Below are 26723 nucleotides of genomic sequence, written 5' to 3' on the forward strand. Positions count from 1 at the left end.
CTCCTTGTGCGGATAGCTAAGTCAGAAATGTTCATTTTTGCATTAAATTTTAGTTTTTATATAGTTTTTAAGGTAGCTCTGAATTATATAAAAATGACAGAGTAGATATGGTTTCTGTTTCCTGAGACGCTTAAGATCACTATTTACTCAGTCTGAGGCTTTTTCACTAGGAAAGAGAGGGGAAGCGATGGTATCTATAGCAAAAGGACCCTGAGTTTATTGGGGGTGTGAATAGATAAGAATGAAAGTAGAAATCAGATTTCATCAAGAAAGAGTAAGAAAGGGTTTTCATCAGATGAGGCAGAAAAGAAATGTCATTACAGCTGGTCAGAGATCCATGTCAGTAAAAGAAAGAGAAAAAAACATGTACGTCTCACTATTTCAAGGAGAGGAGTAGCCCTCTATGAGTTTTATTATGTGCTTTAATTGATAGAGAGAACTGGAAATCAAGACATCTTGGTTCTGTTCCCATAATTTGAATGCTTTCACGTCGCTCTTTCTGACTTGATCAAAATATTCTCCGCGTGCAGTGGTTTAAGAGTACAGCTCTATAACCACCATTACAGAACAAGCAATTCAAGTAAGTCATTACATTTTAAGTACTTCTTAATTCAGAAATAAAGGAACTAAATGTAGGCAGGAGATTTAAAAGTCCGTAATGATATCAGCTTAAATGAGCCTTCTGGAGTTATGTTGTAAAAAATCTGTTATTCAACAGCTACTCAGAAAATTGGAACCCAGTGGCAGACAAGAAAGGGCTCCTTATCAGAGCCCAGAACTTGCTCCAGGTAGAGCTAATTTTACCCACTTCCTTCTCTCTTTTCCTTACCTGAGAGTGAGAGAGCTCTCCGGTATCTGATGATTAGACACCTCCAACTTTGACCTCCAATGCCTGCAGGTCACTTAAGTCTACAATATCTAAAGCAGTGGTTCTCCCTGCTGGCTGCACATTAGGACCACATGCGGCCGTCAAAAAGAATGACTGTTGCTCATGCCTTAACCCAGATCATCTGAGTCAGAATCTCTCGGCTGAGAGGCTTGTTAGTATTTTTTAGCATGCCATATGAAATTCTAGTGCAGCAGGGATGGAGAGTAGGTCCCGACAGGAGGGAACCAGAGATATCTTGACCCTGGCATTGCTTCTGAGACATCAGGTCTCCAGGATGGTGGAATCAGTTCTGGAGGGATTTCTGGCTCCCTAGAGAAGCCTGGCTTCATATTACAAATTTAGGGCCAGATTAAATGTAGAGGCAAGTCCTACTTTATCCTTTCTCTACCCCCAAGACTGGGGTGGAAAGACAGTTACCTCAGGATTCCCCTAATCAAAATCCAAAACCACATGGCAGGGTGGAGGCCTAAGAAATGTCTTAGAGAAACCAGCCAAACATCATGCATTTAATTTCTGACTAGTTCTTATAGACGGGATTCTGTGTGTTCGGCAACTCTCATATCTCAATTCACTAGCACATCAACTTCTTTGAACTGGGTTTTCTTTGTTTGGTTTGATCTTTTTGAATTTATTTAAACCGGAAAAAAAAAAAAACCAAAACAGTCCACCCATTTCTCCCCCTACCACCCTTTACCACTAGCAGTCACACCAATCTGTTCTCTAAACCTATGTTCGTTTGCTTTTTTAGATTCCACATATAAGAGACATCTACAGTATTTTCCTTTCTCTGTCTGTCTGATTTCACTTCACATAATGCCCTCAAGGTCCATCCATGTTGTCACAAGTGGCAAGATTTCATTCTCTTTTACGGCAGAGTAATATTCGTGTGTGTGTGTGTGTGTGTGTGTGTGTGTGTGTGTGTGTGTGTGTGTACCACAGTTTCTTTATCCATCATCTATGGCCACTTAGGTTGTTTCCATGTCTTGGCTAAGGTTACTAACCCACTTCACAAATGAGGAAACAGACGATTCAGAGATCATCAGTAATCAACACAAAATCACCCTTCTGGAAAGTGGCCAAATCAAGATTTAAACTCCAGGCTTTCAGATTCCAAGCCCTGTTCCTCCTGTTAGCCGACATAGCTGTCTTCCCTATGCTGCCACGCTACCTGTGGGAAACGCAGCGTCCGCTGTAAGCAGGAGGCACGCTGCTGTGTCTCTGTGGTGTTACGATCACCGTCTCCATGTCTGAGCATGGAGCTTTCAGACATTTTCATGTTTTTCAGCCCAAAATTAAACCTCTCAACACCATTTGAGAAAGGATAAAAGAAGCACTTTTCACCCAATTCTGGCGTAAGGTTTGAGAATTCAGCTACCTATGCCAATACACTCTCAAATTGGTGACTCTTTTCTTCTTGAACCTGGGAAGAAAGGGAGGAATTCCAGGGCGGAAGGGGAGATTCTTTGGCACAGAAAAACTGCTTCCCTATGTTCTACTCATTTAAAAATAAAGAAGGAGAGAGTCCCAGAGAGTTTGTGAGGAAATTAAGAATGCCTGCTGCTTCACTGTGTGTTCCAGTAATTAAAGATTGATTTACGGTCACAGACTCTTCTAAATGGATGGAGTTAAACTTTATTCTCATCTTAACCTGAATTACTTTAATTATCAGAGAACAGTAGTTCTGACTGGGGCCAACAGAGGCCTGATTTCTGAATGGGTAAACTATGCAGGAGAGCCAAAACATAAGGAAGTGGAGGTAAAGATGAAAAATAATCCATTTTTTTCTTTGATAAATTTTTAAGATAAATAAGCATAATTCCAGATGTGCAACTGCCAGATTTGTGTTTCATACCTGAACAGCTGATCATTGCATGTAGGACATTAAAAAGCCCAGTGACTGCGTCTTTTATAGTTTTATTCAATACTTACAGTATTGAATAAAATTGATGGAGATGGGGAGAAAAGACAAACCTTGCTTTCTTTACAACCTGTCTAGCCAGGGCTGCTGAGCTAGGGTTTGGATTCCGGCTGGTGTCCTGCAAGACAAGGATGCTCTCTGTCTTTGGGCAGCCAGGTAAGGTCAGAGGTGGCCCATGTCTTAAGTCACTTGTAGCATAGAGGATCCTCAACTCTGTTCCAAATACTCATATTTACCAACGGCTGCAATACAAATATTTTTATTTTTTATGAGTAACGTGATAAATACTAGGAAGCCCTCTAGACGGGAAGCAACAGCTACTATAAAGTCAAGCATTTCTTCTGTACGTGGCCCAACCCAGAATATCTAGATTTGTTAGGACAGCTAAATCCCAGCTTACCCCTCATTCAGCCCATGATCTCACCCCAAAGTATAGAAATCCTGGCACTTCATTCAAGCAGACATTTTTCAATAGGAGAAATAGGCGTGTGTATGTGCCAATCATTTCCCAATATTTCTGTACGCAGGCAAGAAAGGACTGCCATATAAAATCCATGGAATTCCTATGTTCAATACCATACTTGTGGAATTGCTATATTTAGTAGATGAATAAGAATTAATGCTACTGTATCTTATATTTAAGGTTTGATCTAAAAGAAAACAAAGAGAAAATCAGAGTTTTTTGAAAGCAGAATGTGTTATAGGGGAAAATATGCGCATATATATGGTAATCAAATGCGCATATATATATATATATATATATATATATATATATATATATACACACATACACACATACACACATGCAAATAGATATTTGGCAATAAAATAAATATATGTATTTACCAATTAAATACAACTACTTGAGATTTTCAAATATCAGCTCTTTGAAGAAATAAAAAGTGCCTTAGAACGTTCACCCTATTACATACCCTGGCAAATAAACATAAGGGCAACTATTAAAAGAATGAGCATCGGGGCCTGTGCTGAGCAGAAAGCATGGCATTCTAGGATTACAATGATAATTCTACTTTTACAGAATTGAACCGCACAGCATTGTTAGCCCTAAGTGCCTTTCCCTTGGAGGTTATAGAAAAGAATGGCGCTATATTGAATGACCTTCAATTATTCAGTTTCCTTCTAAGGATAGTGATCTGTATTCTAGATCCAACTGTGGGTCAGAGACATTAAATAAGAGAAAACTCAAAGAGAATAGCAGCAGAGGAACAAGTTACTGAAAAACACGAGCACCTGATCTGTTTCCTACGGACAATTCCTTTCGCTCTTTAGAGCATATATATATATTTATCTTCTCTCCCCCTCCTTTGGAAATAAACAAGTCTAACAACACCAGATGTGAATGGCCAATTTGAATTTTAAATTTCGAAGGGCCCTGAACCCTGCAGGTAAGAAGCAGGTAGCAACTGGAGAGCAGAGTATCACCTTCCGAAACCATAACCTACCTCTGCCACTACAGACTTTGGGCCTTGGCAACAAGAGGCTAGTGACATGGCAGCCGGGAGCTGCCTCTGCTGCTGCTTTTGACACAGGTAGGCGGAAATGGATGTGAGAGGAGCTCAGAGTCTCCAAAGCACGACAGCCTGGCACGGTGAACGCTGCACAGCCAGACGGGTTCTCTGTTCTCTCCAAGCCCCAGAAGGTATGAGCTATAGGCTCAGCCAAGTAGGAAGGACATCTCGATTTAACAAGTAGCTGCCAAGGCACCTGGCTGTTGGTCTTACCCAGCATTCAGCGCTATGTAATGATCAGCCAGCACAAAACCCCTGCATCCACCAGAGGTTTGTGGGGAGGCTGGCGACACATGCCCAACTTCACACACTGGCATGTGTACCGGGGGGACTCTAACCCACCCCCCACAAAACAAAAGGCATTCTTTAATGTGGGGAGGTGCTCCAAGAGGTGATGTTTCTAAGACCATTGACAGATGGTAAAGAAAGGCATTTGGGAATTTATAGAGAGGCTGTACTAGAACAATGTTTTCAAGTTCAACCTGAGGTCAGTAGAGTTTGCTAGATATGAGAAACATGGAAATAAATGTTCTTTCTCTTTTCCAAGTGATTTGAGGAAAATATTCACTCTGAGAAAGCACTTCCTTATGCTTCTCAAGATGAAAAGAAGCTTTCTATTTATGTAGTATCCAAATGCCCTGGTGAGAAGCAAAACTTATTTGTCAAACACGCTGAACCTACCCACCCAGACTGACTCATCCACCATCTCATATGCACTCTGCAATCCAGAATCTTTAAAAAGGAAAATCACATATTTTGTTGCTGTTTCTTCCCAGATAGTACTTCTTCTGACTTTTTGCAGCTTTATGGGGTTTTTTTTTTCTACTTCACTATGTTACTTTTAAAAGCTTTTCAGTTTATTGCTAATTTCCCCCTTTTCAGGCTCAGTTGTACAATATGGTATGTGTGTTGGCTTGTAATTTTGGAGCTGAATTTATGGGCCTGCTATATAGTTCAAATGATATTCTATTTTTGCTTGTTTTACTTTTGCCTGGACTTGATATGTTTTATGAGGTTCTTTCCTATAGTACTGGCATTCATATCTGGCATAACCAAAATACTATCTCTTATTTAATATGCCTTCAACATTTCAAGCCTAAGTATTTCCTTCTCTTTTGTATGATATTGGAGCTTGTTGTGCTTTTTTTTAATATCTGGAAATGTTTCCTTCCACATCAGAATCTCAAATTTGTGAGAAATCCTTTTGGAGGATGTGCTTTGGAGGGCAGAGAGGACAGACAGCCACCACAGACCCTCGGTCCACTGAGTCCCAGGGTCCCTCTGGACAGCTGTGGGGATGGGGTGAGGTTGGTGTGGGAGACAAGGTCTGATTCTCTACCCCTTTGCTCCAGTGCCCTTACCTGCCTGGTTCCCCTTCTCTGTGCCAGTGAGGTGCTGCCTCGTTGCTCCCTTTAGTAAACAGACTGCTCTTTTCTAGGCTCCTCACGTTCACAGTAAAAATGAGCCAGGCTGCTTGTGCTGGGATATCTCGTACAGGCTGACTTGACTCACCAAAGAAAATTTGAGAACAGGACAAAATTGTAGACAGGCTTGGAGAAACACAGAGCGGCTCAGAAAGATGGGCGCCTGCATTAGCCCACGGAATAAACATAATTCACAAACCACTCCACCCAAAGGAAGCTATAAAAATCTGAATGATTCCTCAGGAGACCCTAGATCTAGCCTGGCCCTGCCTCTGCACAAGTGACTTTGCACAAGGAATTTCTCAGGACTGATTTTCACGTAAGCCAGAGGTGAACGAGACAATGAAATCTTCTAGCCGAACTCCTGCTCTTCCTGGTATGGAAATGGGAGGTTGGAGCAGTTAAGTGACCTGCCAAGGACACAGTTAGTTAAATGCAGGTCTCCTGGCTGTCATTTAAAAAAATTTTTTTCATCACATCATACAGTTTCTTTCATCTGCAAAACTTGAGTGTGGGTGGAGAGGAGAGTGGTGGGGGTGACAATTGTTAAAGTTTCTTGAAGTTTTAATGCTCCACAGTCCATGACTGTAGGAAGTTAGGTTCAGGACTTGTAGGAAACACGTTCGAGCAACCATTCTCATTGCTCTGTCCCTTCTCCCTCTCCCCACCCCATTTCTCCACACCCATCACTGATTTCTTTTCTATCCCCTATTTCCCTTCTGCTCATGATTCTGAGTTTGGAAATACCTTATTCTGGGTTAGAGTTTATTTTGCACAGCTTATTTCCTTTGGAGGAAAAGCACTAGAGATAACCAGTTGGTAAATAAAAATTATGCCTTTCAAAGAGGCAGTGTTTTGGGTTTTTGTTTTGTTTGTTTTGTTTTGTGTGTTTTTTTGGAGAGCATCGAAGGGAAAAATAAAAAGATTTTGTTTTATATTTTGGGTTTCCGAGTCTTAACCATTTCTATAAAAGGGAGCAAGAAAGAAAAGCCAGGAGGCTGGCTTCTGGAAAATGCCCGTATTTTAATTCAAGTGTTGTCTGAGAAGAAGATAAAGCAGAGAGTACTCACTGTACTAATGTGAAAAAGATGAATGACACCTAAATGGGTTTTCTTTGCATCACAGACCATGGTTAAGTGTTTTACATGCATTTGTCACTGCTATTAATGTAATCACATAAAACTTTCTCTTGTTCTGAAGTGCTTTTAAAGTGAGCTATTTGAGCTTTTGATTCTGCAGGTTTTCCTTCTCTTTCAAAATTAGCAAAGGTAATATGTAAGCCCTGAAACTTTTTTTTTTTTAAAGTAAGAGCAGAAGTAAAGAAAAGAATATGATGTCTGGGTAAATTGAGAACTGTGGGCATTACCTTTCAAGGGCTGTTACCCGTAACTATCATAAAACTATCCTGAGAGGATCATAAACGACGTTGCAAGTGTTTTCTGTATTATATAATATTAATGCCAGATCATCTACACAGGCTTTCCGCATAGGTTTTCTTCCCCTACTGTGTTTTCCCTGTGACTCAGGAGCTTACAACTACCTCAAGGAGAGACCCAAATCCCAGCTGCACCCCACGCAGCAGGGGAGCCTTGACATGGGGACTGGGGACGGGGCAGTCATAGGCCTCGCTGTGGCCCAGGTTTCTGAGGCCCATGGCGTTAGAACTAGGATTGTAGGAAGCTCCTCTTTAGCCCTTCGTTGCACCCCCACCCCCACCTCAGGAGTGGAAAGGGAACCTGCCTCCTTTCCTCGCTTCAACTGGAAATACCTGGATTTAAAATTTGGCTCTACCATTTCCTGTCGCCGTGGCATTAAGCAAATTACTTAACCCCCCTAAGCCTCAGTGCCTCATCATACATCACCCGTCTTACAGGGCTCCCCTGAGGTCAGGCATGGAAAGCACCTTTCAAAGAGGCTGGCACCCGAGATGCACGGACTGGACTGCTTTAGGTCTGTTACGTCCTCCATCTTACTGAAGGCCCATGAAGTTACCCAAGTGTCCTTGAAAGCGCTTAAGAGCGTTTTACCTGTCATAGTCCAGAAGAAACAATCTCATTTTTGTTCTGTTTTAAATTAATTTATTTCTAGAGCAGTATTAGGTTTACAGAAAAATTGAGCGGAAAGTACAGAGAAATCTCATTTATTCCCCACTCCCCAAAGTTTCTCCTTCTATTAACATCTTGCATTACTGTGTTATAGTTGTTATAACTGTGATGAGCCAAGATTGATACATTATTCTTAACTAAAGTGCATAGTTTACATTAGGGTTCACTCGTCTTTTTATACATTCTGTGCATTTTGACAAATGTATAATGACATGTATCCACGGTTACAGTATATACAACAATAGTTTCACTGCCCTAAAAATCCCATTCTCCACTTTTTTATCATTCCTCCCCTTTCCCCAAATTCTTGGCAACCTTTTACTGTCTCATAGTCTTAACTTTCCAGAATGTCACATAGTTGGAATCAAACAGTATGTTTCGTCTTTTCAGATAGGCTTCTTCTACGTAGCAATATGCATTTAAATTTCCTCCGTATCTTTTCATGGCTTGATAGCTCATTTCTTTTTATTGCTGAATAATTTTCCATTGTATAGAGATACCACACATTGTTTATACAATCCTCTATTAAAGGACGTCTTAATTGCTTCCAAGCTTTGGCAATAATTAATAGATCTGCTATCAACATTTGTGTGCAGGTTTCTGTGTGGATATTAAGTTTTCAGTCCATTTGGGTAAATAACAAGAAGCATAATTGCTGGATGGTATGATAAGAGTATGTTTAGTTTTGTAAGAAACCACCAAACAGTCTTCCAAAGTGGCTATAATATTTTGCGTTCTCACCAGCATTTTTTAAATGCTGAAAAATACTTTGGATGAAAGGGCATATTTCTATTGTGGGTTACAAGCATTTGCAAGTCTCTGTATTTTGTTTGCATCCAAAAGTTGAGTTATATGAATTTCTAAAAGACTCAAACTTACATTCCAAAGCCTCCTTACATCTGAAAGTTGTTTCTTCCTATTATAAATAGTGTAATGACCTACTTGGGGAAAGTGTTGTCACATGCATGGTAAGTCAAAAATTTATTAAAAGAGCAAGTTAGATGATTTTATTTTCTTTAAAAAGTTGAAATCCAACCTGCACCAAAAATGGTAGATCATTCACAAAATGTGGCAACCATAAAACCAATGAAGGAAACAAATTTCAACCAAAATGATGCTGTGATGTGGGTCAGTCTAAGGAGATATCAAAAAAGAAAAAGGAAAATAGATGTTTCTGAAACCAGAGTTACATCTTGCCTATTTAGAGGCCTGATGATTGTCACATGTTCATGATTATGCAGTCCCTCGCTGTGACCCTAAGCCAAAAGTACATCAGAAGAAATGTCTAATTTTTTCTTACATCATGAGACAGGTTAAGATGAGGAGAGTCAGAGAGTAAGGGAGAGGGGAATTGAGCAATGACTGTTTTGGGGGCTTTATTCTTGCAAGGAAGGCAAGTATGTTTGAGAGACGTTTCCACACACTGCCTGAGAGCTGGAAGACTGCAGTGGGATGAATGGCTTTGCCCAAAAACGACATGGCCCCTCATAGGGAGCTTGACTGTAGAAATCCCAGTTTATGGTTGGTCAAGTAAGAACCAGAAAAACTTTTTGATGGATGTCTAGTTAGTCAACAGATCTGTAATTTGAGAAGCATGATAAATGGCTGTTTTAAAAAATGGTCAGGTACCTTCTGAGTCAGGCAATAGGTATGTCTGCTTTGTTGATCATGAAATCAAATGTGTTGAGGTCAGACTAGAGAAGGAGCAATTGACACGCCACTGGGTAAAGTGGCCAGTACTTGAGCAGACTCCAGGAAAAAGAAGGCCTGGAGGTACTGAGGGCAGCAGCAGGGGAGGAGTAGGTGTGGCCGTGACTTTGCCAGAGAAGAACCCCTGCCAGCATAGCTCTCCTACTGGTCTTCCATCTGCCCTTCCTCAGGGGATCCCCTTGCCTGCTTCCCACTGGCTTTTCCTAACCCGACAAGTCTTCTGAAGGCCCTTATACCTGAGAGATGACCAGAGATGTCATCCTGTCAGGGCCACAGTTGGAGGAAAATGGGTGGTCAGCATGTTTAAGCAGAAGCAGATTTCACAGAGCAAAATGTGTTGGGGCAAAGGCAAACACAGGATAAAAATCCAATGAGTACTGGACTTGAGAAGGCAGAGATGGAGAAAGAGGAAGAAAAAGTAAGAAAACTGGTTGAGTTACATCTGTTCACACCTAACAGATGATTAAAACAGAATAACTTGTTGTCATTCTTGGTATATATACAGTCTCAAAAGTATCACAGATAATGATTGGTAAAAGTGGAATTGTAAATTTTTAACCCCTTATCTACTTGAGATAATGTTTCCAGGTAGTTAGAAGAAGAGAATAAAAACCATGCTGGGCTGGGTCTGTTCCCAGCTTTGGAACTTGGCAGCTTTTTCAGAGTTTCACTCAAGTTCTCAGGTCAAAGGAATCAAGTAGAAGAGGTATTCATGTAAACATGCTGTGTTTTTCTGAGTTACAGACCTACTCCAGTTATTTATTTTAGACTTGCAAAAATGTTCTCATCCTGGTAGCTTCAGGGCGTGTGACAATATAAAAACTGAGACTCATTCGAGAAAATCTCTATGCATTTCAGCCTTATACAATAGCGTCCCCCTGGTCCTCCAAAAATATTAAGATAAGAATTTTTGTACTTAGATCCTTTGCATTATTCCCTAATTGCTGATGAATTTTCAAAACGCCTTAGGACACGTCTACAATTAAAAAATAGTCTCATCAGTAGGGGATAATATTTTATGGCCCACTGTAGATTATAAAGTCAAATCTAAAAATATTCTCCGTAGGCTTTTTTCAAATACTTTTTCAGATGTTACGATGTCTCATTCTCTCCATAGCTTTGGTGTTTTCTCTGCAAGTGTGTGTGCTTTTTCTTCAGAGTTTATCATTCTCTGCATCTATCGATGAGTTAGACCGGGGAAATCTAATCCAAGGCACTGGACTCTTAGGAGAGCTGCACTTTGCTTCATTTAGAAGGAGGGACCTCTGTGGTTAGTCATCCAAATATAATATGCATAAAATAATTTGCATTAGAACTCTGACACTGCTTCTCTTTTAGAAATGGAAATCTATGAATGAAGTAAGGCATCATAAGTAAACTGTAGATGGTTAACATTTGGGCCTTTCCAGATGGTATCACGATCTTATTCTCTTTAGTCAGTAGTTTTGAAATATTTGCTTCCAGTGTTATAAAATTGAGATTTTGATGGCTCATTTAAGCTGTGCTAGAGATAGTTCACACATACTTAGAGGTACCTGTGGTGTGCAATTCATGTGCTGGAGCTATTTAAAACAGTAAAATAGGGAGTAAAATGTTTTATCTCTTTTGACAAGTAATTCATTGTCTCTTTGGAGAAAAAATATTAGCAGACAAAACAATTGAAGTATAATTTTAAGGCAACATTTAAACACATGCAAAATAATATAGTGTGGTCTTAGAACTGTGGAGCGATACTAAAAGCAGAGTTAAGAAGAAACCAGAATGAATTGGGTTATGCTGTGATGGCTTCCTGGAATACCTTGAGTTTTGACCCAGATTCTGATGGTTAGATAGGAAAGGGGCGGTATTATAAGCAGAAGGAAGAGCATGTTAAAGCAAGACGTGCTTAGTGAGTCTAGCATATGACATTCCCAAGTGAATTAGACAAAGGAAATGTGTATGACATGCATAAGAAAAATAGACATAGGTTATGAATTTCTACTTTAAATGAATTTGAAATTTTGTTTTAGGATTAACTTTTCTTCTTGTTTTAGTTAAAACTTGGGTTCCAATCATGTAAATCAACTTGATATCATTAACGGGTGGGGGGAGCATTTATTATATGGATACTGGGAAACCCCTAGAACACTGAGAAGTCTAAGGGGATTTTTAAAAACAGAAATATTATGGGCCAGAAATGGGATAGTCATTGGGGAACCTCTCCAAAGCTCCCATTTCCCCACCAAAGTTTTCTTCCCATCTTTCTGCTTCGCTTTCTCTCCCTCTATCTATCCAGACTGTTTCTCTTCTCCATGATCTATATGGTGAAAAACAACAACAACAACCATGCCCCAGTGTTTACATCTTCTTTTGCCAGCCCATTGAATTTGGAATCTTTTGGACTTTATTCAAAATTGTCAGGCAAAGGACTGTGCTAGGTTCAGTTGATTTCAGGTGCCTGAACCTGGACCAATAAAACTGGAGTCTGTTGGCCACTCTCACAGTGTATAAAGATGGCCATCAGAAACCTGTTCCTATGACTGAGTGGATGAAAGTAAAGGACGAACCCCAGAGAAGGGAGGTCAGCTAACCCAGTATGTGTCTACTATACTTCCATATCTACATTCTCTTTCTTGCTTCCACTGGGTTCACACTTACGATAGCTATGAAATAGTTTATGAATTAGGCTGCCCGAATGGATTATTAGGAAGCCTGAAAATGTAGTCCTCATTTGCAGGATGGTACGTCCTGTGGCCCAGTCATGCCACTAAGACGGGGTGAGGGTAGTCTGAGCTCTGAGCTTGGAGAATAGGGGGTTGAGGGTTCTGGTAGCTTTTCAAAGCCGGACTTCCTCAGTCATCTTCTCCTGCCTTTACTGAATAACAAATTTACTATTTAATCAAGTCAAGTAGGCTTAAGCACAGTTGCATTTTTTTAGTTTTATTGAGTATAATTGATATACAAAAAATTGCACATATTTAATTTATACATCTCAATGAATTTAGACCTATGCATACATCTGTGACACCATCACCACAACCGAGGTGCTAAATATGTTCATCATTTCAAAAAATTTTCTGTGTTCTTTTGTGTTGTTATTTTGGTAAAAACACTTGATCTGAATCTACCATCTTAATATATTTTTAAATGTACTATACTGTATTGTTAACTATACCATTGAATTTTTTTATAGATCCTTAATATAAAGGGGGAAAATAAGACCTACCATGAAAAGAAATTTTAAAGTACTTTTGTTATCTAAGATTAGAAGATCTTAAGTGTTCCACTCATAGACATTTTATTCTGGAATGTGTTCTTGATTTACAACGGAAACTATCCCTTTTTTAAAAAAAATGAGAATGAAAGTGAAATGTAATTTCTCATTTTCATAAATCTTTTTCTTGGCATGAATAGAATATTTTTATGGACTTTGTTAAGGTATTTGCACTAATTTGCCACAGCTACATGCAGGTTTCTTTTTGCCCTGAGAACGTCTTTGGTACTAGTAATAGAAAATCCACTGAATGGGCTAAATGTTATGTCCTGCCAATGAGCCCTGCACAAATTCATTTTCTCAATATTCCTAGAAGGTGATAGGCAAGGCACTGAAATGTTTAGAATTGTGTATATCAGTACAGTCAGCCCGGGCTAAAACTTATTTCTAAAAATCAAGCCAGCAACGAACAGGGTTCAAACCATGAGTCACCTACTCCGCTTTTAGCACTGGACTCTGCTGGTCCATAGCTTCTCTTGACTCCATACATGTAGGTCACTGATTACCAGACTATAAAGAGATCAAAGCACTAATGATAGGTTCTACTGCTTTCGGAGCTATCTTGAATTAGTGTTGTGCAGTATCATATAAAAAATAATTCAGCCTCAAGAAATAATTTAATTCTTTTCATGACAGAGAACATTAGGATTCATTTTAACATTATTTGTTCCTCCTATGAAAGAGCAGTCAAATAATAAAATTTCATGCTGGAATTATGGTTCTTGCTTTGTTTCAACAAAGGAGATAACATGAAAGCAGAGGCACTAAGTTAATAAACTGTGGGGAAAGTATGTGGACCATTATACTATGTACTCGTATACTATTTAAAAAAAAACCTTTCTATATCTTAAAATAGAACCTGTTAATCAACATCATGACTGATTTGTTGAAAACAAAGTAGGTTAATATCCCCCTTGTTTTTCCCAACACCTAATAAGGCCTGGGGCTGCGGAGGCAGAGACCATCTTGGATCTGTCCTTCATGCAGGCTGGGGTGTAAGAGGTACACCCCTGAGAGCCTAGGTCTTCCTCTGGAAGTTTTCCAATCTTGTACGATGCGAAGGAGAAAGACAAGAGGAGAGAAGACAGGAAAGCTGAGGTTTCAAACTGAAATCAGCTGACCTGTGTGTGAATCTGAAGGAACAAGAATGAGCAGCAAGACTGGCCTCCAGGAGCAGAGGGAGCGGAGTAAGGAGCAAGCCCTGAAAACGAGGCTCAGTGGAGGGAGAAACTCATCGTCTATTCGCCCGGTGCCTAGAATAACACCTGGCATGTTGTAGATGCTCCATTACGAGCGTGATTATTTAGTTTGTTAAATAATCAATGGTTGAGTGACTAAACGAATTCACAAAAGGTGAGCTTGTGCAATTCAGTAACAAAAGAGATATCCCTTCGTGTCAGCATCAGTGTGTGCTGACTAAAATGGCTTTTAAAAATATCTCATGACACCAAAGTGGAAATATGCTCCTAAAAAGGATACATGCAAGAAGGAGAAGTTATGCTGTACAAAAGACCTTTCCCTTTATATTTCATCATATAATTATCGCCATTTTTATCATAGTAATTAAGCTCTCATTAAGTGTAGAATCTGTCTCTCTTTTTCACCTCTGGTGCTTGAGTGTACTGTGTTTTCTATATTAAGAAAAGCTTCAGAAATAATACCAAGTAAAATTGGATGTGAAATATTATAACAACAAATACACCTTCCCCATTAAAGACGTTTTTTTTAGTGTAATATTTTCCGTTTACTATTCTCTAGACTTGGAAAATGTCCTGTTGGTAGGATCAACTCCTCCCCCAACATCTGACACTGTACCCTTATCTGATCCTACATTATGAACTCAACCTCATGTCTTTCCACATATACACCATCCCGGTGAAACTGACTTTCTCTCTTGTCTCATGCACTTTATGTCCCAGATTTTCTACCCATATCTGGATGCTATTCTGCTTTCCTACGAGTTGCTATTCTCACTTTTTAAGTTCTAGTTCAAGTTGTAGTGCTCCCTAAAACTTTTATCTGTCCAGTCATTTTGATTGCATTATAATTTTGTGAACAAGGCCAGTGTTTTCGGTACTCTGCATAGGTTTTTCATGGTAGGCATTTGATAGATATTTGTTGATTTTTTTTTCAGCTCTGGTTTTGTGAGTCAGTATTTATTTTCATAGCTGCATTTAAAGGCAACTGTGGTCTAAAACACTGGCTAGAATGCCATGAGTAGGTGATGTGTCACATATTTTACATGAACGTACTTTGCGACAAAATTATCTTCCTCCTTCTGAAGTAGGAGCCTATGAACGTGGTCTGCAGCCAATGAGTTTGGTTCATTCCAGGGTAGAATATTATTATTTCCAAATCTCATCAGTCTTATATTTTTCTTTCTGCTGTATGATTAATATATTAGTCACACCAGGTCAGAACTAAAAGTCTTTGCTTGAGTTTATGAACTTCACAACGACTTTCTCAGTTGCAACATCTGGCTATAAGGGCTTCACAGATGGACGCTGTGCACGTGACAGCAGGTCATGAGTGCAAACTGCTGTACCGTTCTGCTTGTCCGGTGATTTTCTCTTCCGCAGTGGTCTTCTGCTCCTTAGCTATCCTTCTGATCAGCGCTAAGTCAGTCCTCTAATGATGGTGACTTATCATTAGAAGGCACTTTCTATGTCCAGATGTGGTCCTGTGCCAAAAAAAAAAAGGTGACATTAATAGCAAGCACCCCACTGATAAAAAGATGATTAATATTTATAGCACAATTTATTGAAAATGTATGCTTCTGGCTTTGCAGAATGGGGAGAAGAGCATATACAAGAATAACCTTCCTGCCATTGGCAATTATAAACTCTGGACAAAATATAAAACACAATTGCTTGAGGTACTGAAGAGCAACCAGAAGCAGGCAGAAAATGGAAGCAATGTGATCCTTGAAATAAGGGACACAAACTGGGTGACATGTAAATTTTTCCAGCTTTTCTTTCTAAGGCAATCCCCAGTCCATGTAGCATATGGGGTCTAGAATACAATCAGAAAGTCGAAGTCCTGTGCTTAGAAGTCAGAAGTCAGAGCTCAGGGCTGCCAGAGCAAGTAGAAATTGAAGGAAGAAACTGCAAAGAAACAATCACCAATGGGAGCAGATCTTCAAATCTGCACACAAACTGTCTTTAGATTTCCCTGAACTGCACAAATGAGAAGCAAGAATATACAGTGTTTCCGGTAGAAATCAAGTTGGGGAAAGCTGAAAGAGCTGAGCCGAGATGTCAACATCTGCATGGTTCTGAGGGGACAGACTTTGACGTTCAAGTCCTACTAAGTCAACAGGGCTTAGTGAACATCTTGAACTTCCTATTAAAACCCCAGAAGGGCTACACTTTAGGAGGAAGAATCACATCTCAGAACTAAGATTAAAGCTGAAATAGACCTATGCTAACAAAGCTTGAAACTAAATCCGAATATCAAGGTGATCCATGAGTAATTTAACTGCCTACTAAAAAAACCCTCAGTACTCTTCATAAGGAACTGAAGAATACATAATCTCTACAATGTATTCACAACGCCTAATATAAATGTTTTAAAATTCTTGAATGTGTATTACAAATTAAATTATTAATTATTAAAAATATTAAACACAGGAAAATGACCCATAGTCAAGAAAAAGATCAATAGAGGGAGCATTTGAGATCTTGCTCCCTGGCATATCAGTTTGGCTCAAATAAACTCATAAAAATTCAAAAAAAAAAAAAAAGAAAAGAAAAAGATCAATAGAAACAGATCCACCAGTCACTCTGATGCTAAAATTGGTAGTCAGGCTTTAAAATAACTATAAGTGCATTAAAGGATCTTCAGGAAAGTGGATGAAGAGATAGGTAATTTCATGAGAGAAGTGGAAACTCTAAAAAAAGAAATAATACATCTAGAATTTAAAAAGTACAATATCTGGAGTTAAAAAAAAGCATTGTTAGGAGGAACAGCAAATTGGACAATGCAGAATAAAGGATCTAGAAGAGAGGTCACTAGAAATTATTAAAACTGAAGCACAAAGAGCAAAAGATTGAAAATTATTGAACAGAACTTGAATAAATTACATGACAGTATCACGTGGTCAAACATACATGTTACTCAGAGTCCCAGAAGGAAAGAAGAGAGAGAGGAGGGAGAAAATATATCTGAAGACATAATGGGCAAAAATTTTCCAAATTTGATTTAAAAAATTAATGGAGAAATCCAGAATTTCACCAAACCCCAAATAGAATAAATTACACACCTAGGCACATTTGCTGAAAGCCAAAGGTGAAGTCTTAAGAGCAGCCAGAAAAAAAAGACACATTTCATACAAAGGAACAACAAAAAGAATGCATTTGACTTGTGTTGACTTGTATCAGAAACAAAGGAGGCTGGAAAGTAATGGAATGACATCTTACAAGTGCTTAAATTAAAACGAAACAAAACAAAACAAACCTGTAAGCTTACAATGTTATGAATACTCATATTCTATAAAAATAATTTTAAAATGCAGGCAAAATAACAAAATTTTCACAAGAATGTAAATTGGTGCAGCCACTACAGAAAACAGTATAGAGGTTCCTCAAAAATTAAAACTGGAGTTACCATATGCTCCAACAATTCCACTTCTAGGTATATATCCAAAGGAAAGAAAAATATCTATAAAAGATATCTGCGCTCTCATGTTCATTTCAGTATTATTCACAATAGCCAAGATATGGAAACAACCTAGTTTCCATGGACAAAGGAATGGATAAGAAATGGATACATATATATATCAAAAACATGTACACAAGTGGACACTTTGGTCAGTGTTGCTCAAGCAGTAGTTCGCCGTAATCAGAAGTGTCTGGATGTTGATGGTAACCACTTTGAGCACCGCTTATAATTGCAGATGTCACACGTGACTTGTTTCATCTTTTGTTATCGGTATACATAGAGTATTACAATTTTAATACAGTTATTTTCTTTCTTAAAATGTGTACCATGTTTCCCCGAAAATAAGACCTAGCCGGACAATCAGCTCTAATGCGTCTTTTGGAGCAAAAATCAATGTAAGAGGTCTTATTTTACTATAATACAAGACCGGATCTTATATAATATAATACCGGGTCTAATATAATATAATACCCAGTCTTATATTAATTTTTGCTCCAAAAGACGCATTCGAACTGATTGTCCAGCCAGGTCTTATTTTCAGGGAAACACAGTATACCTTTTTTTGGCACCCTCTGTATGTAATATATATATATAGATGTAGATATAGATATAGATATGTATATATATACACACACACATATGTAATCTATATGTATTATGTGTAATATACATATATAATATATACATATATATAAATTATATATATATACAAAATACATTCAGACATGAGAAAGAAGGACATTCTGTTAATTGCGACAACATGCATGGACCTTGAAGGCATTATGCTAAGTGAAATAAGCCAGACAGAGAAAAATAAATACTGCATAGTGTAACATATATGTGGAATATAAAAGAAATAAAAATAAAAAAACCTCGAAGTCTTAGTAACAGAAGAGTGGCAGTGCTAGGGGCTGGAGGCGTGGCAGAAATAGAAGTTGGTAAAAGGGTACAAACATTCAGCTATAAAATGAATAAGGTCTGAATAGTTAATGTAAAACATGGTGACTATAGTTGACTACTCTGTATTATATAGTTGAAATTTTCTAAGAGAGTAGATCTTAAATGTTCTCACACACACAAAAAAAAGATAAACATATGAGGTGATGGATGTGTGAATTAACCAGATGGTAGGAATTCTTTCACAATGTATACATACTATATAAATTCACCTTAAATATCTCAAATATACAATTTAAATATTTCACAATTTTCTGTACCTATTACTCCTCAGTAAATCTGAAAAATAAAGAAAAGCAAAAGTGGAGATAATTTGTTGCCAGCAGATTTATCCCACAAGAAAGGCTAAAGGAGTCCTTCAAGCTGGATAGAAATAATACCAAATAGAAATTTTAAATTGCAGGAAGGAATGAAGGGTACATGAATATAAGTATGTGGATCAATATAAAAGATTATTTTTCCTCTTTTCTAATTGTTTAACTGACAATTGCTGTTAAAACAAAAAATTATTATTATTAATAGGTAATATTTTATTGAGAGCTTACTTTGTATTAAGAACCAGCCTGAGTGTTTTACAAATGCTAATTCATATAATCCCCACAGTAATACAACACGATGCAGAGATGTGTAGGAACTTGACCGAGGTCACATTTGTACGCATTTAAGAGTGTGATGATTAAAATATAGGTTTTGGAATGAAATAGACTTGGATTCAAATACTATCTTTCCACAAACCAGCTGAGTATATTTGGGAAATTTATGTAATTCTTTAAACATCAGTTTCCTTGTCTAAAAAAATGCATAAAAATATCTCTTAAATTGTGACAATTGGATAAAATAATTAATGTAAAGAAAAGTAACCCAAAACTAGGCACCTACTATGCTCCCCAAAATGTTAACCATTGCTACAATGTGATCTGAGATTAAAACTCAGTACTGCCTGCCTGTAAAGCCCATGTCCTTAACCATTGCTCCACAGTACCACTCTCTCTTAGAGAACAGTTTGAAACCATGAAACATGAAAAGCAAAACAAAACAAAACCCTTCCCTATCAAGGAATGGACAGTATAGAAAATACAAATGCTCCTGCCAAGTTAAAGAAGAAAAAAAAGAACCTGCTACTTTCTTTGATAGAAGACATCTGTTTTGAAAATTGGTAAACTGAGGGTGCAAATATTTATTTTAAATACCTTTAGATACTCAAGATTCCATCTCACACAGCCTTTTGTGGTTTTGTTACAGCAGCACATTTTCTGCACCAACCAAAACAAACCATCACCAAATATGTGCATTTCAGAACAGAAACACTGATATCAATTTGTTAGGGAATTGTTAGGGGTAAAAAGCATTTTTCTTGTTATGGCTACTTATACTTTCTCAATATATTCTTATATTTAGTCAATCAATCTGATGATCCAGTAAAATTACTGTTATGATTTATAGGTTATTTTGCTTTCTTTTTAGCCTTTTGAAAGGTCATAAGCAGCAAAGCAGCTTCCTATCTATGAAATGCATATTCCTAAACAGCAGTACTAAAATTTTCTGTTTTTCTAGTCATGGGATTTTTAAATGATTCAATTCCCTTAAATAACTTAAGACCCTTAAATAACTAAGGCATTACTTAGTTCATTCATTTACTGAAAAATTTTAGTGAGCATCTACTATATGCCAGGCTCTGTGTAAGGCATTATAGGACACACACAAAGAAATAGAAATCCAGAAATGACAATCTGGGAGAGAACTCGAAGAGTAAGAGTCTGCAAGTAATTATATATACTGTGTTTCCTCGAAAATAAGACCTAGCCGGACAATCAGCTCTAATTGTCTTTTGGAGCAAAAATTAATATAAGACCCGGTCTTATTTTACTATAATATAAGACCAAGTCTAATATATAATATAATATAATATAATATAATATAATATAATATAATATAATATAATATAATATAATATAGTATAATATAATAATACCGGGTCTTATATTAAATTTTGCTCCAAATGACGCATATGAGCTGATCGTCCAGCTAGGTCTTATTTTCGGGAAAATGGTATTCAGTTTGACAACTTTGTGACAGAGGATTAGGACAAAGACAATAGAAAGATAGAGAAGAATTCTAGATTGGCTTCACAGTGAACTGAGTATTAAAGGACGTAAAGGAGTTAATCAGAACTCTGTTCCAACAATAGTTAAGAAATACACAATCTAAACACATTAAGATCCTTAATGAACACAATGGGGGTAATGTTTTCATACTAAAGCAACATTGAAAGCTTCTAGACGTTGGACTTGACAGTAATTTCTTGGATGTGACACCAGAAGCACAGAAGCAAAAATATACAAGTGGGACTACATCAAACTAAAAACCTTATGTACAGGAAAGAAAACCACTAACAAAATGAAAAGGTAGCCTATAGAATGGGGCCACCCGTTTGTAAGCCACATATGTGATAAGGGGTTAATATCCAAAATTTATAAGAAACTCCTCCAACTCAATAGCAAAAACAATTTAATTAAAAGATGGACAAAGGACCTGAATAGACTTGCACCAAAGACACACAAATGGCTAATGGGTATATGAAAAGGTGGTCAACATCACTAATCATCAGAGAAATACAAATCACAGTGGGATATTGCGGATGGCTGCTATAAAAAAAAACACACAAAAAACCCACAAAAGATAAGTACTGGTGAAGATATAAAGAAAAGGTAACCATTCATTGTACATTGTTGGGAATGTAAACTGGTACAGCCACTATGGAAAATACTATGGAGGTTCCTCAAAAAATTAAAATTGAAATTACCATTTGATCTAGCAATCCCGCTTCTGGGTATATAAAAGAAATTGAAGTCAGGATCTTAAAGAGATATCTGCACTCCCATATTCATTGCAGCGTTATTCACAGTAGCCAAGATATGGAAGAAACTTACATTTGTCCGTCAGTGGATGAATGGATAAAGAAATGTGGTATATACACACAATAGAACACTATCTAGCCTTTAAAAAGAAGGTAATCCTGCCATTTGCAGCAACAGGGATGGACCTGGAGGACATTAAGCTAAGTAAAATAAGCCAGTCACAGAAGTATAAATGATCCCACTTTCATGAGTAATCTGAAATAGTCCAACTCATAGAATCAGAGAGTAAAACTGCAGTTACCAGGGGCTGAGGGGAGGGAGATAAGGAGAAGTATTGGTCAAAGAGTACGAAGTTCCAATTAATTACGCAAGATGAATAGGTTCTAGAGATCTATTGTACAACATAGGAATCACGGTTAACAACCTTCTATTGTATACTTAAAAATTTGCTAAAAGGATAGACCTTACGTTAAGTGCTCTTACCACAAAAAAGAAAAAACATGTATATAATAAGTAAAGGGAAGGGGCAAAACTTTTGGAGATGAAGAGTAAGTTTATGGCCTTGATCATGGTGATGGTTTCACAGTGTATTCTTATTGCCACACTCATCAAGTGGAATAGATCAAATATGTACAGTTTTTTGTATGTCAATCCAAACCTCAATAGGCTGACAATAAAAAAAAAAATAAAGTAAATAAAACATAAAATGCACAAAATAAAGGTAAAGCAACATTATATTAGGTATTAAATACGCCAATCTTAAAGTTTAGCCTTTTCCGGGCCCATATTATTTTGCTATAATATTAAATAAATAAATAAGCTAAAAATGAAAATAGTACTGATACTGATATTTTCAAAGTTTAAAGTGTAGTTTCTGACTTTCTTCCAATATTAAAACAATAGAGTACATCACGAAGTAGATTTTGGCATCAGCTCAGTAACATACGTTATATAAGACCAGATTAAATCAAACAGCTTGAGAAAAATAGAGATAACCTAAATTAACGATGTAGAATTAGTAGTAGACAAACTTGTCACATAGTATTTCTGTTTTCATTTGCCTTAACTTAGGACATGATTTCTGGTTTCACTTTGGCACAAATTCTGAAATGGCCTTATGTCTTATTTACATACTTGGAATTTAGTTCTCACAGAGGACATGCTGCTTAAGAAAACAGGTGCTTCAGCACAAGCCCTGGGAGGCAATATTTACATTTAATGTGATTTGCTTAAAGAATCAAGTAAAGCATGAACACCTTGTTTTGACACAGGTTACTAGATGATATTTACTTGGATTTTAAAAATGATGATTTGTCATAAAAAATACCCATGACTCTTACATGAATCTGTTTAAGCTTGCTAACTCTTTGAAACCACTAAAGATGTCTAACTAAAGATGTTGAACTTTGTTTTGGGGTTTGGGGGCTTTGATAAGGTAGGATACAGTCTAAAGAAAATCATATTACCACCATTGGATCCTCTTAGTGAATGTAATTCATTTCTCACAATAATAATAGTAATAATAATAATAAATGCCATGGATATTCAGAGTGTATTTTTTTTAAGAAAGAATGAGAAGGAAAGAGAAAGCGACATCTTGGTAGAAAGTGGATTTATCAAAATGGGGTAGAAAGCAGGGATATTGCTGAAAATGCACGTCTGAATGTTCTACATAGTTTATCCTGCTGCAAACAGGAAACTCAAAACTCAAAAGACAGTCTCGTTGAACTATGGATTACCCATTGTGGAGTGCACTTCAGGGTGGAACCTAAAGAAGAATGAGTCGTCCTTGCAAATTTTTCTTTCAACTAATGATGAAAACTCAACCTCCTAGGATTAGAGTTGAACAATAGGTTAACAACTGAACAGATGTTTGAAGATCTGGCCGACAGTGGCAAGTTCAGCCTGCTTCCACTCACATTTGTGGCTGAAAATTGACAGTCCATGCTCGTTGTTTGATTCTCAGTGTGAGAAGGTGCTAAGCTTGACTGTAAACCCTGATGACTTGAAAGGTCACCTTTTTCCTGTGCATCCTCTCCACCCTCATGATTAACCCTGAAATGGCGATCCCAACGCCCTTGCAGCTCCTCCCAGCCCACTGTCTTGAAAAAATCCTCATTTCTGATAAAGCTTGGTAACCTTCGAAGTATGTCTCATTCGTTGTGTCACTTACTATCAAGCTTTACTCTTTCTTTGATTGGATTTTTACTAAAGCTGAGATCTTTAAAAATATATGTTCGAGTAACTAGGAATGTTTTAAACAATTGGGTACGTTTTTACAAATATAATGGGTAATAGTAATTATAACTGATCTGCAAAGGAAAATGTGGAGTAATTTTTATTTATTCTGAGTATAACTGTCTGATGTTAGGATTTGGCATTTCCTTGTGGGAAACCAAGTATGGGGATGTTCTGCCAAGATAAAGGAAGGAGGAAATAAGTACCGCACCCCAGTAAGACTATATGGAGGTTTTTACAAAACAGTTTTAAAAATAGCTTGTCTGATGATAGAATCAATTGACCTTAAGGAATATTTCCTAATCCTACTGCTATGAGGTGTTAGTTCCCAAAGTTATACGACTATTATTCTGACAGTGGTCCCATTTCTTTCTTTGGGGATTTCTCAAATCCTGTGCCTAGCTCTGCTGTGGGAGGAGGGATAGTTTTAATGAGTCCCACCACGCTGCTTTGGATCAGGCTCATGCCTTTCTGCACTCTTCCCTAGGAAAGTCTCCCTCACTTGGGCCGCATGATTTTTTTTTTTGTTTTCCCCAGTACTCTATTAGTGCTATGACAAGAAGAGATTTGTCTTTCTGCAGGAGCATCACATAATTTTGAGACGATTTCCCAGTTAAAGTCATAATTACTAGTCTCTGCATTGGCAGAGAAGTGATATCCTGAATCTCAGCTGATAATAACCCGTCCTGTAACATGCGTAAGTCACAGATCAAGGGCAAGGGGAGAACTGATTTCTGAACTTCCCAGTACACTGTCCCTTGATTGATGTAGATGGGCCAAAATTATATTCTGACATGTTGGAAGGTCTCCAAAGATTGCTCGGTAGTGTCCTATTCTCAGAGGTACACCTTTGTAACTGTAACAAATCTAAAAGTACTAGGTAGATCGAATGCTGGGTACCCAAGGAAGGCACCTTTTTTTTTCTTTAATCAAAACTGGTGCCAGATGGGCACTGGACTTATTAGGGAGACCACTTCGTAGATTGTGTAGATGCCTGACCACTCGGCTGTACACCTGAAGCTGAAGTTGAATATTTTTGAATGTCAGCTGTAATTAAATACATATAGAGAGAGTTACGGGATGTGAAATATAGCATAGGGAGTAGAGTCAATGGAACTGTAACAGATATATACGGTGTCAGGGGGTAGTAGATTGGGGGAGGGGTTATCACTTTGTGAGGGGTACAAATGTCTAACTATTACGTTGTTTTGTACACCTGAAACTAATGGGGGGGAAAAAGAAGAATAAATCAAATGTATTTTTGGTAGAGGGTAGGTGGGATACTATCCTTAATAGCTGAGACAAGTGCTTCCAAAAATAAACCACTTTTTAAAATTGAAATTTCCCAAAATATATTAAAATGTCATAATTCAATCAAAAAACTTGTTATAATTCTATGTTAATAGACTGAGAAAAGATATATTATATCATTTTGATAAAGTGGGAGAAAGAAGTGGAATGAAGGGGTTAAATATTTTTCTCTTATATCAATCTAAATGAAGGTCTAGCTTGATGGTAAGTCGTTACCACGGTTTTGCTTAGAGCCGCTGCTATGGCAGCTCTGTGAGTGTATTCAATTAATAGATACTTTGAACACACGTTATGGGTGAAGCAGTATGATTTTTCTAAAAGTAGGGCACACAGAGATGAAAGAGTGAGTTTTTATCCTGAAAATTAACTTAAAAATCTAGCACAAGTCTGCAGTAAATAACCATAAGACTCCATTCAAAACACAGTACCTACCAAGTTTCAGCTCCTGCTTCAACTTTCTTAAACTAATCCATCACAGAAATACATTAATAGCCAGTATTGTTTGGGGGTAGGTTATAATATTAATCTGTAAGAGAAAATTTATTTTGCATGTGAACTAAACATGAGCTAATTCAGCTTCTTGTGCAATAGGTTTATGGGCTGAATATAGTTTTAAAATAGGATGAATTCTAAAGTTCTGAAAGCTCTAAAGAAGCATAATGATAGATTCATGCAATAAAGTAAGCAACACTTGAAACGTATCACCTTATTTCTCCTGCCTCTTGCGTAGAAAAGTTTTATGTTATACATTTATTCATGCTGGTTGTTCATGGGACAATCTTTGTGTCAATTTGATGATAGTTTTAAAAAATTTTTCTTGTAAGCTGTGCCAGCACTGTGCTACGTGTTCAGGGGGCACAAAGACAGCCTTACACATACAACTGGGACAATCATATGAAAGGACAGTGGCAGCAACAATTACAACTGGAAAAGACACCTTAGAGTATGGGATTTTTTAAATAAAAACTGAACCTTGGTTAGGAATTCTAAAGGAGAAAGTAGCCCCAAGACACTTAGCTCTAGCAAAGATTTTAAGGCACGATAGTGAAGGTGGGGGGGACGTACAAGTTTGTTAGAACTAAAACTTTTGGAAACTTAGGTGCACTTGTAAACATCAGAAAAGCTTGTACCCTACCCAACATGAGTAATTGTGTTTTTAGTAGTCTTTCATAGAAATTAATACATGTAGACAAAGTTACTCTAAATTCACTTTGGAATAAATGTACCACATTATCTGTCTGAGTTGAACAATATAGAAATTAGATGTACAAGACATATTTTTATTCAGTCTAGTATTGAAACACACATGGAATTGTAGATCCATTGCCATAATAATTTGGTTGCCCAGGGCAGGGATCTTTGGCCCTCTGTTTAGAAACCACTCGTGTCAGGCATGGCAGTAACAGAGGGCAAAGCTAGAGTATTATTACAGGACCGTAAAGTTTGTTCTTTATTTGGGAGAAGGCATTAAGAGTATTTGAGCACAGAGTGGCATAATCCAAAATGTGGTTTGGAAAAATTAGTTCAGTTTGATGTTAGCTCCATAAGGACAGGGGCTTCTTCTCGTACTCACCGTTGGATACACACGCTTAACAGTGCCTGGATCGTAACAACTGCTCAACAAATAAATATTTGTTGAATGAATAAACAAATGAATGAAACCAATTATAAGGACAGAGTTTCAAAAAGTACAGGAAGGTAAAAAAATGTCAAGTGCTGCAAAGCAACCAAGGAGAATGAAAATGTGAAATAAGAGCATCCAGTTGTGACTAGTAAGAGGTTTGAAAAGAGCATCGCAGGAGCCCTTCCGGGAGAGTGCCAGGCATAGAGGCCAGCAAGACTAAGGGGGGAAGAAAGGTTAGTTAATGAAGA

Source organism: Rhinolophus sinicus, chromosome 16 (assembly GCF_057876585.1).
Source record: "Rhinolophus sinicus isolate RSI-liver-muscle chromosome 16, RSI-T2T, whole genome shotgun sequence".
In the NCBI taxonomy this organism is placed as follows: Eukaryota; Metazoa; Chordata; class Mammalia; order Chiroptera; family Rhinolophidae; genus Rhinolophus; species Rhinolophus sinicus.